Source organism: Tamandua tetradactyla, chromosome 1, assembly GCF_023851605.1.
Source record: "Tamandua tetradactyla isolate mTamTet1 chromosome 1, mTamTet1.pri, whole genome shotgun sequence".
Lineage (NCBI taxonomy): Eukaryota > Metazoa > Chordata > Mammalia > Pilosa > Myrmecophagidae > Tamandua > Tamandua tetradactyla.
This window is the reverse complement of record NC_135327.1, coordinates 48514629-48529940: the sequence shown is the minus strand read 5'-3', so window position 1 is coordinate 48529940 and position 15312 is coordinate 48514629. Positions and strand designations below refer to the sequence as shown.

The window sequence follows — 15312 nt, the reverse complement described above, 5'->3', positions numbered from 1 at the left end:
AAATGGAACCAGTTTCAAGAAACAAGCGTTGTCTAGGAGACTAAATGTGGCTGAGTCAATAAGGGAAAAGAACAGGGCCAAGATTCTGTCCATCATCCACCTTACAGAAGGCAGGAGAGGAGTAGAACTGTGAGGATGGATGGAGAGGACAAGTAGGAATGTGTAGTAGCTGAATGTATTCTTTTCATTGCAACATCTGGAGGGGGTGAAAAGAGAAGATAGAATAACATAAGGTCATGGTTGAAAGTGCAAGACTTTACTGATTTATTTGTTTTGGTTTGGTTTTTCAGAACAAGAGAGGCTTGAACTTATTACCTGAGAGCAAGTTTCCTGTCAACAGAAAAAGAGATGGAAAAATACAAATGATGAAGGGTGGAGTCTCCCAGATAACACCCTCCCAGATAAGATCAGTTGAGATAGAATCAACACTACAGGTGTGGAATAGTTTTGGAGACCAGGAAAGAGTGATTAGTAGAGAAGTTGGCTTGGGTTCTAGCTTTCCTCAGTTCTATGCCAGATGCCTTAGCTTGAGCCATTTACTTAGCTTCTCCTGATTTCAGATAGACCGTCTATAAAATGTTGTATGCCTTAACTGAGATAATACAACGCCAAATTCATTGTATTTCCTGGCACATGTTAAATAGTTAATGAGTTGTAGAAATGTATATGTATATACATTTATACATATATATATATATATATATATATATATACAAGCTCAAAATCGAGCTTGGAAAATAGAAGGTGCTCTATAAAATTATGTTTCCTTCTCACTCTCACACACTAATTTTTCTGAGACAGGAGAAAAAAGGGCAGTTGTATACTGATATAGTTTAAATTCTGAAGTAAAAACTGAAACTAGAAGGGACAATGGTTAAATGAATTATCTTTGGTCATGATGTTGGAATTCAGCTTGCCTGCTCAAAAGGAAGTTGGTGAAGGGTGAAATGAACAGAAAAATTCAAACATTAGGTCATATTAAAGGCCAAATTTAGAGATTTAACCCTCTCTCACTTACACAGTTGGGCCCACCCTTCATTTAGGATCTTCTAGGTATGCTGGAATGCTGAGAAGGAGGTTATCCACATGGATTAAGTTTAATAGTCACTGAACAAAGTTTCAGGGGCCAGTTTGAAAAACCAGTTGCTGTTGAAAGGAAGTCCTCAGGAGATGACAATCAAGATAATGGAGTGAGATGCTTCAGGGCTCTGTGCCCTCACAGAAGCTTTGACCAACAGCAGAAACAATTGGCAGAGAAATCTTTTAAAAGCTCCAGAAAAGAGTCAAAAGAGTCAGGGTGGGCACTGAATCTAGAAAAAGACCACTTAAAGGCTATAGGATCTCATGGCTTGTTGTGGATGCAACTTATGCTTGCAGTGCAATACCTGGTCCTACGTCTGGATGGAGCAGAGTAATCTTGTGCATATACTGTAAGCATATATGTCTGGCCTAATCTGTCAGGTGGTGGTATAAGGGATACACTGTTTCATAAATTGAACTGCATATAGAAGGCCGCATGAGTTTTCCTAGTTGTAGGAGAGCAGGCAATTCATGCTGCCTGGGCTAAGGGATTGCTGGTATTGGACATACAGTTCAGTGCCCAGGACTGTGAGGAAACAATCCCCTAGGGAGGAGCGGACATTTGTTTCCATATAGATGGGGGAATTCCTAAGGCCACACATGCATGCCCAGGATTAACAATCATGTAAAGAAAGAATCAGGGAGACTCCTACACTTTGGCAAATTTATTGTATGGATAATCCCCAAAGAAGAGCACTCACATGGATTAATCTATGATGAATGGGAAAAGTTGTTTTCATTTTTCCTTCTCCTTCTCCTTCTCCTTTTTCTTTTCTTTTCTATTTTTGTTGGCTCCTGGCATTCAAGGAAATCTTTGTCATAATACTAGATTGAAAAAAGCTTAAGGAACAGACACATCAGAGTCTAACTTACAGCAATGGAGCAATAACATACTAAGATATCAACATGTCCATGTTTCAACAAAAAATTACAAAACATATAAAGAAACGGAAAGTGATGGTCCAGGCAAAGGAAAAGATTAAAGTTTTAAAAACCATCAATAAGGAATATTAGACCAGGAACATTCTTGGCAAAGACTTTTAAAAAATGGTCCTAAATATATTCAAAGAGCTAAAGGAAAATATAGACACAGAGCTAAAGGAAATCAGGTGAACAAAGATGAATACAAAGAGAACATCAATATAGAGATGGACATTTTTAAAAGGAGCCAAACAGAGCTGAAAACTATAGCAACAGAAATTAAAAATTCCCTAGAGGTGTTCAACAGTAGATTGGAGCTGGCAGAAGAAAGAATCAGGGAGTTTAAAAATAAGAAAATTGAAACCATTTGGTCTGAGGAACGGAAAAAAGAAAGAATGAAGAAAAGTGAACAGAGCCTGAGGAACCTGTGGGACACCATCAAGAGTACCCACATATGCATTGTGTGAGCCTCAGAAGGAGAAGAAAGTGAGGCAGAGAGATGATTCAAAGAAATAATGGCAGAGAACTTCTCCCAAATTTAATGAAAGGCATGGAAATACACATCAAAGATGCTCAGCAAATTTCAAACAGGATAAACCCAGATAGACCCACACTGCACCATACTATAATCAAATTGTCAACTACCAAAGGTAAAAGAGAGAATCTGAAATCTTCAAGAAAGAAGCAACATGTTATATTCAAAGGAGCCTCAATAAGATTTAATGTGGAGTTCTCATTGGAAACCATGAAGGCAAGAAAGCAAAAAATTGCCATCTAACTATTTTGCATCTAGTAAAACCTTTCAGAAATGAGGAAGGAATTAAGACATTTTGAAAAAAAAATCTTTCAAAACTGAGGGAGGAATTAAGACATTCCCAGATAAACAAAAGCTGAGAGATGTGATCACCACAAGACTAGCTGCACACGAAATGGTAAAGGGATTTCTGCAGGTTGAAAGGAATGAACACTAGGCAACTGTCAGAAGCCACATGAAGAAATAAAGATTCCTGATAAAGGTAACAACAAGTGTAAATATAAATGCCAGTACTCTTGTCGTTTTGATTTGTAACTCCTCCAGAAGTTACTTTTATTTACTTCTTCCAGGATCTAAAAGGGAAATGCATAAATTTAATGATAAATTATATATCCTTTAGACTCATAATAAATAAGTATATGATATGTGACAAGAGCTACGTAACGATAAGAGGACAGAGGGGTATAGGAACATAGTTTATATAAACAATTAGAGTTGTTAGTATCAAAACAAACAAGGTTGTTAGAGATTTAAGAGGTTAAATTTAACCCCTTGGTAACCATGAAGAAAATATCAAGCTACCAGGAGTAGAGGACAGGGGAAGGGGTGAGTTAAGCAAACCGAGTGTAGGGTATGTGTTTGACATGAGGGAAAGTGCTGGAAGGTGGTGAGGGCACTGCGACATTGTGCATGTGATTAATCCCACTGAATGCTGTGCTTGGGAGAGGTGGGGATGGGAAAATTGATATTGTCCTACATGTTTCCTCAATTAAAGAAAAGAAAGAGAAACTAAAGAGACAATGACAAAGAAATGCAATACATGGTACTGGACAGGATCTAAAAACAGAGGAGAAAAAGCTTAAAAGGGCATTATGGACATAAGAAAAATTGCAATTCAGTATGTAAGCTTTATATTAATGTTACATTTTTTTGAACTTGATAAGTGCATTTAAGGTGAATATATAAGTGAATATCCTTGTTTGTAGGGAATATACCTGAAAGTGTTATGTGTTCAAGGGGTATGATGTGTGCAACTCTCAAATGTTCAGAAGATGGATGGTAGATGATAAATAGACAGACAGACAGACAGATGATAGGCAGATAGTTAGATAGATAGATGATAGAATGATATGGGAAAGGTGGCAAAATGTTAAAATTGGTGGACATGTTACCTGTTGGAATTCTTTGATTGGAGTTTGTCTTATTTTTGCAACTGTCCTTTAAATTCGAAATTATTTCAAAATAAAATGATTTTTTAAAAGAACCAATGCACTTCTCTAGAAGAGGAAACACACAGTGCGAACTTCAATGCACTAGACCCTTTGTAGCACCTGACTCTTCTCCCACACAGCCAGGGAGACAAGAAATGGTAGAGGTGAGAGGTTGCTCAAGGGGAGACTGGACCATCACTGAACTTAGCCTCCATTCTTTCTGTAGATTCACTGTCCTCTCCTCTGAACCTCCACTCTGCCTAACTTCCCTTGCTCTGATAAATCCTTCCTATTAAAGGAGAAGGGAAGATTTTTCTCCTAAAGCTTAGGCCTCTGCTCTAGGTTTTTGAAAATAAACACACTCATATACATATACGCACACCCCAGAATTGAATCTCAGTATTATTTTTTAATTTCTGAATTTCTGCTGTGTCATCCTTTCCCGGAAGCAATGAATATACAATGAGTAGCTGACTGGACAGAGGGAAGACAGAAAGGTAAAAGGAATCAATAAGAAAAAATAATACATATATATATAAAGCTTAATACTTCACATGCATTCTCTCTCCATATATGCATAAATAAGTTTATAGACTACAGAGGCTCTTTATGATACAACCCAATAAGTTATAAGTAATTGGTGTGGTTTTGGGTGCTTAAAGTGAAAAATTCCAAAGCTATCTCTTAATCTATCAGGGGCACCAAGTGACCTGCTGCATCTTAGTAGTCCCTGGATGGTCACTGAAATCAGAACATCACAATTTCCTCCCCTCTAGTTTCCAGAGGCCCTGGAATTTGCTCAGGCTATCATAACAATAATTGCTGCAATTCATTGAGCACTGATGATATGACTTTCCCAGTGCTAAGGACAGCATGTTTTGTTTTGTTTTTTTTTTACCCATAAGCAATATTCCCCATGTAAGCCTGCAGAGTAAAGTGTTATTTGCCCCACTTTAGAAATAAGGAAATTGAAGCTCACAAAGTTTAATTAATTTGTTCAAGTTTTTTCAGGCAGAAAGTGGCAGGGCTGATAAACAGACTCAAGTCTGTCTGATTCCAGAGGCCCAGGTCTTTCTACTTTATTATTGGATTAGTTTGTGTCCCCTCAGAAGTAGAACCCGTGACACAGATTTGAGTATAGGAAGTTTATTTCAGAGGTAATACCACAGATCAGGCAAGAGGGACAAAGGAGGGGGAGGGAAGGAGGAAAAGCCAACACGAGGGTGCACTTTGTTGAGGTCACTGATGTGGGCGATTTAAATTTGCTCCTTCCCAGGAATTCCTAAAGCATATAGAATGACTCACAGAAGTGTCCACCTGAGAATCAACTGGGAGAAATATTTATACTTCAGCTCTCATCCTCCATTGTTTGCAGTTTGTCCCTAGGGTATTGCCAGCTCTGCACTTGAGGAAATGCCTTCACGCCACTTGAGTGGAACTTTCCTTGCTTCTAGAGCATCAGGGAAAGTCCCAAAGGGCACAATTGAGATGAGACACATTGGGTATGAAATGAACTGAAGTCTCTAAGGATCTGTTTGCTGCAGCCACATCTGGGATCAGAGGTGATGTTAAGAGGATGTGAGGTGAGGTACCAAGGGCTTTGGATATAGTCATATTTCCCCAGACCCAGCCCTTCCAGCTTTGGAGAGAGGGTAAAGCTTAAGCATGCCCAGTCTTGCCCAAGTGACAATCTGTTCTCACCAAGTTCAATGTTGAGCAGGAAGGGAATATAAAGTGCATGGATGGGAAAGGTTTCTTTACTCACTGGAAGTAGCTGATAGAGCAAGGTGCACCTGAGTTTGCTGCTGAAATACATTCCATTTTCTAAAGGACAATAAGATGGAGGGAAAATTGGTTATATAATGATGAGTATGGTGCTGACATCAAATAAGATGAATAAAGGCACAGCTTTGAGCCAAGAACCGTGAAGTGACTGAGATTTCACCCCACTTGCCCACTACCATGTTGGTCTGCTACAGTCTCATGGATCTGGCAGAAGACAGGAAACTCCTGCATCAGACATCAGAATAAGAACATTATTACTCATGGCACAGCAAACAGCATGAACATCAGCATTTGTGTTAGCTTGCCTTACCCTCAAGTCCCCTGGAGTGACAAGGGTGAGCCAAGACAAATACCTGTGTCTGCAGTAAGTTGCATTACAGGAGAGAAATCTTGGCTCAGAGAGCATGAATATTGAATGATGGGCAGGTATAGCTTCCTTTTGCTCAGAAAGAAGACACTATTTTTATTATCCTGGAAAAGAGGGATGCCTGCCCTTTTTCCAAAAGGAGATACTACCTTTATCCTCCAAGGATTTACGCAAACCCAACTTTGCTTCAAAGAGAGATACTATTTCTGGCTGCTCAGCATATAAACATCCTTGAAAAGATAATTTGGAGCAAAGAACAGTTAGTGCCTCACTCTTACGTATGTAGAAATGTGAGAGATTCATGAAGAATTTTCTTTCAACTCTGACTGTCATGGAGAAGCAACAGGGCTGACCTTTGCTTGAGCCATATATAGATGTTTTCTTGTCCTAGCAAGGCATATAAGCTTTGGTGTATAGGGACATATTTCCTAACCTTGGAGGGGAAGAGCTCTATAGGATGTACCTGAAATGCAGTTTTAAATGGAGAAACAAAGAGAATGAGAGAGAGAGGAGAGGAGAGAGTTGAGAGAAGGGAGAACAGAGAGAAAGAGAGAGAGAGAGAAATACAGAGAGACAAATGGAAGGGTCAGGGAGGGAGACAAGGAAAGAGACTCAGGCAGAAAAAAAAAAGTAAAAAAAAAAGCACATGGAGATATGGAAAACATGGATGGGTGGATGGAGGCCAGAAAGAGAGAACAACAAATATTTGCATGGAATGCATAAGTCAGTGAGTGATAAATCAATGATTATATGAATAGAGAGATTGAAAGAGTTAGAGAAAAAGAGGAAATAACTGATAAAGAGACAGGCAACAACAGGAGACAGAAACCCACAAAAGGTGAAAAAGAGTAAGAGAAAGACAGATGAACAGAGTAAAAGAGAATAAGAGAGAGATAGGTATGGATACCAAGAGGAAGAACATAGTTGAATGGGCTGATGGAGAAAGAGAGAGAAAAGAGTAGGAGAAATGGACAAATGGATGGGTAAGTATATAGATGAAAGAGATCTAATTAAAGAAAGAAGAAGCAATAAGATGAGAAGCTTGGACTCCATTCAGACCAAGTGGTTCTGTTCTGTAGCTGTCTGACCATATGGCTTTGGACAAGCAACATTCTTCAACTGTCAAATGAGAATGATAATCATAATAACACTGACCTCACAGGATCATTTTAAGTATGAAATGAAATAATCATCATAAAAAGATTAGCATGTTGGCAGACCTATGAAAATGCAATGATTACAACAAAAGATATATTGTTACACCAACCAAGATGCTCATCCTTGTGAATCTTATACCCTTCAACATTTTCAGCACTGCATTAAATTTTTGTTTCCCATTGGAACCAACGCTGAGTCTGGCAGATGTGTCAAACCCCGATAAAGCCAACGCTGCCTTCCAACACTCAAATAGCAATTTTATGCAAACAGGATCTTCTCATTATGTTATTCTTCTGCAATCCATAATTACCTCTTCTGAATGAATCCGAGGTTTTCTTCATCTCCATGAAATGAGGTCACACTACTTATACAGTAAATTAAAGGCAAATTGAGCAGATGATATGTATAAAATAAGAAACAGACAGTTTTTAGAGCCACTGACACAGTGCTAAAAGAGTTGGTTTTCAATCCAAACCAAGTATTTATAAAATTTGCTTCAGCCTCCCAACATTCAGATGGAAACCCACACTCTGTAAAGAGTTAGCATTTATGATGAAAAATTGCTCCTTGAGTCTTATGATTCCAGTTTTATATAAAAGCACACAATATTTTACAGTTCCTTCTTGCTAAGGAAAAAAGATATTCTTGCCCAAGTTATTTTGGGATGTCACATTATGGCGAAATATTTCCAAATAAAGTGGCATGGAAAGCAAAATCTAAAATGTTTGGCTACATCAAAATGCAACTAATGATGCTTTTTCTGGCCTGCTTCTTTAATTTTTCTTTATGTACCCAAGCATTTACATTTCAAAGGGTAGTTATATTTTCTAGGACACACTTAATTCAATTAGTTACTTGCTTTAATGAGGGTGGAATGAAAAATAGTCATCCTGATTTAGGCAAAAAATATGTTGCTTTTTTAAAAAATTTTTTAATGTTCTTTCATCTCTCTCGTCTCCTACTCCTGGTCAGCCTTATGAGTAAACAATTTAACAGATGGTCATTTGAAAAGCAGCATAATAATGCATGTGAAAATACTAAAAAAAATGCCTTTTTGTCTCTTTTCTTTCAAATAGCTATCTTAACTAGTCAGAAATTCCACCATTAGATAGTCTATCACTCAACTTATATGCTCCTTCCTTTATAGAGACTCTTTTAAGATGCCAAATCTTCTGAGAAGGAAAGCTGGATAATGTTTGGGATAAAGTCATTTTACTTGGCTCATTTCCTTCTTTAACTGAACAATATTTAAGTATTCAAATTCAACAAACATGATCTGGCACCTAGTTGAGATGGGAGGCCTGTCATTCATTAGTTAATTGTTTGTTCTGTTAGATGTAGAGCAAGATGCACTAGGTATGCAGTATAAACTTTGTCCTCATGGAACATGCAACCTATTGAGTGAGGTAGTTGGAATTTAGGTAATCACAGATTGAAGATCTAAAAATTATAATGACCACAATAAAGAGGAGTTAGAAGAAGCTAGGATAGCCTGAATGGATTCTGTAGAAAGGTGAAGACCACCAAAAATCAACTTAGCTAGAGATATTGTGCTACCCAGGACAGCAAAGCCACATTTAACCAGCCAGATATCCTAAACAAGAGGCAGAAACCTTTTCAGAGAGGTGACAGAGAGTCAGATGGGCCAATGTTCCAGAAAATTAAGATCTGAGAATGAATTTTCGGAAACATAGGTACCAAGTTATGGTTTTTTCAGACCAAAGAGAATAGCTCTGAGTCATGGTGTTTTCCTGCTCCCTCAGCCAAATGCAATCTGTCCTTCAGTATGCTTACAACCCCTATTCTGAGACTCTCCTGGCATTTACAACATGCAGTGCCTAGTAATACTGCAGTTTGGGTTATGACATGTCCCTTTCTGAACATCAAGCTCCTTGAGCTCCAGGTCTGAGCTTAATAAGTACCAGGTGTAATGAATGACAGCAATAGCTCTTATTTGTCAAATGAGGAAACAGGGTCAGTATGGTTCAATGATTTAGCTAATGCCACACTTCCGATATATAGTTATTTCCAAACCTTGACCCAAGTTTTTTAGAGCAAAAACCCATGCTCAAAACCTTCTGTTTTAGTTTGTCAATACTGCCAGAATGTAATATACCAGAAGTTAAGAGGTTTTTATACAGGGAATGTATTTCAGTTATTAAGTTGAATGTTAGAGACATGTAATATCTCTATGATGTAATATGATGAATGTAATAGAGACATAAAAATATCCAAACTAAGGCAACCAGGGACAGATACCTTGACTCAAGGAAAGCCAATGTCTGTCATGTGGAAGGCACATGGCTGGCATCTACAGGTCCTTGTTCCTGGTTCTGTTGCTTCCAGCTTCTGGTGCCAGTGGTTTCCTCTCTAAGCATCTGTGAGCCTTCATTAGCTCCTCTGGGACACAACTCTGGGTTCTGGCATGCTTAACATCTCATGGGAAGGCATGTGGTGACATCTGCTAGCCTCTGCATCTCCAAACATCTGTGCCTAGGCATCCGCTCCAAGCAACTTCAAATGTCTGCATGTCCACTGGCTCTGAAACAACTTGTCTCCTGAGACTTCTGCATTTCCAAATATCTGTGTCTGCATCTGCATCTGAGGTTTCTCCAAAATGTTCCCCCTTTTAACAGACTCCTGTAAACTAATCAAGACTCACTTGGAATGGGCAGCAACACTTCTCCATCTAATCAAAAGACCACTCCCACAATTGGGTGTGTCAAATCTCTATGGAAATAATCTAATCAAAAGCTCCCACCTGAAATTGACTGTATCAGTCTCCATGGAAACAATCCAATCAAAGTTTCCATCCTAAATGATAGACCTTGCCCACAAGATTGTATTGGGAAAAGGATACATCTTTTCTGGGGTGCGTAGCTGTTTCAAACTAGCACACCTCCTCTCACCAAACAATGACATCAGAAACATATCATTCATACTATTTGAACTTGTTTAAGATGACTTTAAACTCTTATCCCAATGGCTATGCTGAAAATAATGAACAAACCCCAAATCTTGGTTGTTTAAAGGACCAAAGGTTTATTGCACATGTATGTCATATGTCAATTCGCAGGTCATCAGCAGGTTTTGATCACTTTTGTTACACATGGAGGGGCTGCCATTGCAAAAATTGCTTCTTACAAGGCCAGAGGGAAAATAGAACTCTAAAAATCTTACAATTACATGCTCTAGCCTGGAAGAGACAGTGTCACTTGATATCTAACTTATTAGTCAGAAATAGTCATACACCCTAACCTGTCTGCTTGAAAATGGAAAATCAGAACATTTAACTCCCACAAACCATATGATTTCTTCCATCTAGTCATTTACTCACCAATTATTTATTGGGTGCTTATTATGGTCCAGGTTCTATGGACACAACTGTATATTAGTCAGCTATTATTGCTGGGATGCAACATATCAGAAACAGAGAGTCATTTATAAGGGGGAGATTATTAAGTTGTAGTTCCAGTTTTAGGCTGTGAAAATGTCCAAATTAAAGCAAATCTATAGAAATGTATGAATTAAGGCACCAACAAGACGTTACCTTCACTCAAGAAAGACCAATGAAGTCCAGAGTTTCTCTCTCAACTAGAAAGGCACGTGATGACATCTGATAACTTTCTCTCCAGGCTTCTCATTTCATGAAGCTCCTTCAGAGGCATATCCTTTTATCACCAAAGGTCTCTGGCTGCATGGGCTCTCCTGGTTTTTGTGGCTCTCCAAAAAGGGCTGTCTCCAAAATGTTTCCTCTTTTAAAGGATTCCAGTAAACTAATCAAGACCCACCTGGAATGGGTGGCATCACATCTCCCTGTAATGAAAGGCCAATACCCACAACTGGGTGAGTCATATCTCCATGGAGATAACCTAATCAAGTTGCCAGCCTATAGTACTGAATAGGGATTAAAAGATACACAAGATGGATCAGGATTAAAACATGACTTTTCTAGGATATGTAATCCTTTCAAACTAGCACAGACCCATTATGTTTGAGCTTCCCATTAGTCATTCAAATGGAGAGGTCAAGCAAGCTATTAAGTGAGATTGGTAAAAGGAGAGTTTTAGCTGGAGAGATAAATTTGGAAGCCGCTAGCATTTTTATATGCTCAAGGCCATGAGACTCGATGAAATCACTAAAGGAGTGGCTTTCGATAAAATAAACGATAAAGGTCATGGCATGAGCCTGGGCACTTCTAATTAGGAGTCAAGAAAATAGTGAGGAACCAGAAACAGAGACAGAATAAACAGCTAGAGTATTGGAGAAAAACAATGAGAATTTGACTTTATAGAAATCAAGTGAAGAAAGATTTTCAAGTTTTTCAACTGTGTCAAATGTGACTTAACCGTCAAGGGATTTAAGAACAGATAAGTGGCTTTAGATTTAGCAGTGTGGAGGTCGTTGATGATCTGAAAGCAGATTAATTGGAATGGGAGTACAAAGCTTGGTCAGATTGAGTCCAAGAGAATGGAGCAGGAAAAATGGGTGACAGTGATTATAGACCACCCTTTCAAGGAGTTTTATGAAAGGATGTAGTAAAAAATGTTTTATTTGCTGGAGGTTGATCAAAGAATAAGGCAGAATCATAGAGAGGAAAAACATCACCATGAGATTCATTAGGACAGGAAAAGATAAATGACATAGAAAAAAGGGAAATGATGCTAGAATGACACTTCGAGTGACGTGAGGGGAATGTTCTGTGCACAAGGGGAAGGATGAGCTGATAACATGAACTTTTCACTCACACAATAAAGAATAACTGAGAACAGAAGCAAGCAGATGAGAGATGATCCTTTGGAGTTGCTGGAAGTCTCATTTGCATGTTTCCATTCTCTCAGTGAGGAAGGAAACATTCATGCATTTCCCAAGTTTGTGCTATTACTTCCAACTGAGGTAGCCCCAATGAAATCCCTTCTTAAAGGCATGCTAGTGCTGTAGAGCCAAACATAACATATGTGAAAATCATCCTGGGGAGAGAAGAGAGTCCTAGCAGAGGTAACTAACTATATCCAAAGAAAAAGTAACCGTCAGATGCCTTTATGTCTTGGGACAGGTGGAATTTTGAAAAAGCAGATTCCCACCTGCTTGGCCCAGTGCTTGGATTAGCATTCTTCTGCTGCTAGACGATGTGGCCATAGGCAGAAGGAATGTTTGCTTAAGGAACCTCTGGTGGATATCTATGCCAAAGAGCACAGGTTGCTTCACAAGCTCCTTCTTGAGAGTTGCTAGAACCCAATTGTTGGGGATTGAATCATGTCCCTCACAGAACATATATTCTGCTTTCCTGTGGGGTTGAACCCATTTGTAAATAGGAACTTTTGAAGGTACTATTATTAGTTAGGATATGGACAAATTGAATTAGGGTGAGTCTTCAAGACTGGAAGCCTTATAAAGAGGAAATACGGAAGCAGTCATTCAGCAGAAACCCAAAACCAGAAGAAGCCAAAGCGGAGAGGGATTGCCATGTGACAGAGAACAACCACCACCAGAATGCTGTCATCCTTGTTGACATCTTGATTTTGGGCTTCAAGCCTTCAAAACCATGAGACAATAAATGCTTGTGGTTGTTGAAGCCTACCTCTAGTGCAGGATCTGTCATGGCAGATCTAGAAAGCTAAGACACCAATCCATGGCTGAGTACTATTCTGAAGATCTCCAGCAGCCGGTTTGCTCTGACTTTGAATGACCGCTGTGTGTTCCTAGGTTCACATATCTATTTCTTCCCCCATATTTTCATACTCACATCCTGTAATCGTCAAGTAGCTCAGATGCCAAATCTTCGGAAGATTTTTTTTTTATGCCAGTTAATTAAAAATCAAATAATCACACTTATCTCCTTTCTGCATCATTAGATCTTTAAGGGCAGAAACTGTCCTATTCTTCGCAGCATCCCTTGAAGACTCACTGTATATAGAATAGGCATTTAATAAATTAACGAATAGATAACCTTTCCACTTTCCCTTCAGGCATAGTTAAAATTTGGTTAAGAAAAGACTGCATGGACAAAGTGTCAAAGGCTAACAGCAAGTCTGTTTAGAAGAATAGCAAATGTTAACTAATTTAATAAAAGCTGTCTTTTAGTTTAAAAGCCTGGATCTTAATTATTTTTATGACAGTTTATGTTTAATTTTACCTGTCTCAGTCTTGGCTCTAAATGACAGATTTCTATTTTAATTATGCTACCATGATTACTGTATTATGTATTGAGGCCCATGATTAATCTTTTTTTTTTTTTCTTCTCTTAGCTCTCATGGAATTGGAAGTGAGCAGCTGTTGAGTATTACCAAGTTCTCCTGGAAATGGCACTGCTACACGGTCAAATAATTAGTGCCTGCTAAATGGCTGAGGCTCACGTGACTTTCCACAGCCTGGGTATATAAGGGACATTAAACAGGGAAGAAAAAGTCTCTGGGCAGACACACATGAGTGTGACTTCCCAGGCTTTGGAAATATTTATTCTCTGCCATTGCCTGTTTGGCAGGAGATGATTCACTCTGAAACAGTTCATTTTTGTGGCTTAGCAAAACACCCCCAAAACGTTGTGGCTTAAAGACACAACCATTTGTGGGCTCATGATTCTGCAGTTTGGTGATGAGGGCTGGGCTCAGTTGGGTGGTCCTTCTAGTCTTGGCTGGGTCACTCATGTGCCAGTGTTTAGCAGCCAGGTCGGCTTGGGACTGGCTATTTCAGGATGATATCCATGTAGCTCTCATATCTTTTATCATCTAACAGGCTAGCCAGGGCAGAGTTCCAGGAAACAACACCAAGATGGACATGCCATTACTTACGTCACATTCCATTGGCCAAAGTAAGTCATGAGACCAGAGAGATTCAAGGGGAGGGGAAATAGATTCTACCCCTTGATGTCAGGAGCTGGAAAAGCATATTGCAATGTCCTAGAAACAGAGAGGTTGTTTTTGCAATCTGTCTATCACACCAATTAAAATCCAATATTTAAAAAACTTAAATGTCCAAATAAGCCCATTAGTTGGGTCTCCACATGTTGATAACCCCAAATCAATGTGGACTTTGTGCTAGGGCCTAGTTTTGCTACATAGGATGAATATACCAATCATTGGGGAGGAGAAATGGGCTATGACTTCTGAACTGAGAGCTCTTTCAGTGGAAGTTTTGTTGCCATTTTGAAGGAAATATGGTCAGTCGATGCCCCAGAAAACTGTGAGTGGTCTGAGGTATGTCTTCCTTTATCAGCATTTCTTTTCCCCTTTGGATAAGTGATATTCCAAATCATCATTGCCCTGCCTTCAGCTCAGCTAACTTGGACATAGCAATTATGATGCTAGATCACAGTTAAAGTGCCAAAAATTAAAATCTTAATAGTAATTGCATTTTTAGAGGGTTCCAAACTTTTGAAGAGACAAAGACATAAAACTGTAATGGTGGAGGGACAGGCAGTGGGCTATGGGGCTCATGCTTTTGAACAGAATACTCCACTTGCCTCCTGAATAATATCACTACTGGTACTTTTATTTTCCTAGGTGTAGAACTGTTCCTTATTGTAGTCTTGAATTCAGATGATTAGATTGCTGTACAAGGCATCTTTCACATACATCAATGAAAGGCGATGTTAGAGGTGACAGTGTCCCTGTGTCAGCACTGATGGCACCAGCTGTGGCATCCAGCTTAGATGTTGTGTTCTTGGTTGGGTTTCTTTCTGTGCATCTTCCTTGATCTTTGTCATGTTCACAAGCTGGATTCTCCAGCCTTCCTGAAGATCTTGGAGATATTTGATGGTAAAATCCCTCTTGCTTACAACCCCCTTGTTAATAAATCCCTCTTCTGCTAAGATAACCAGAATAAATTTCAGTTATTTGAACCAAGACCCCCTGTTGATTCATTTAAAAATGCTTTCTTCTAGTTCTCCCAAATTAAATTCTTAATTCTCAAAGTATTTAGTTTGTGGAGACCAAGCTGGGAATTAAAGACACATTTACATAGGTTCACACTAAAATGTAAATGACTGAAGTGATTTTTTAAATTTTATATGAAGGGGTAGTACCCCACTCAGATTC

At 38.9% G+C, this 15312-nt stretch overlaps 1 long non-coding RNA gene across 1 annotated transcript; it reads left to right on the top strand.

The window, feature by feature from the left end:
* The first annotated feature begins 297 nt into the window (after window positions 1–297).
* On the top strand, window positions 298–14079 carry LOC143684265 (uncharacterized). The gene is made up of 3 exons (XR_013175944.1): window positions 298–434; window positions 13525–13651; window positions 14012–14079. It is a non-coding gene; the product is annotated as an uncharacterized LOC143684265 (long non-coding RNA).
* The last annotated feature ends 1233 nt before the right edge of the window (window positions 14080–15312 follow it).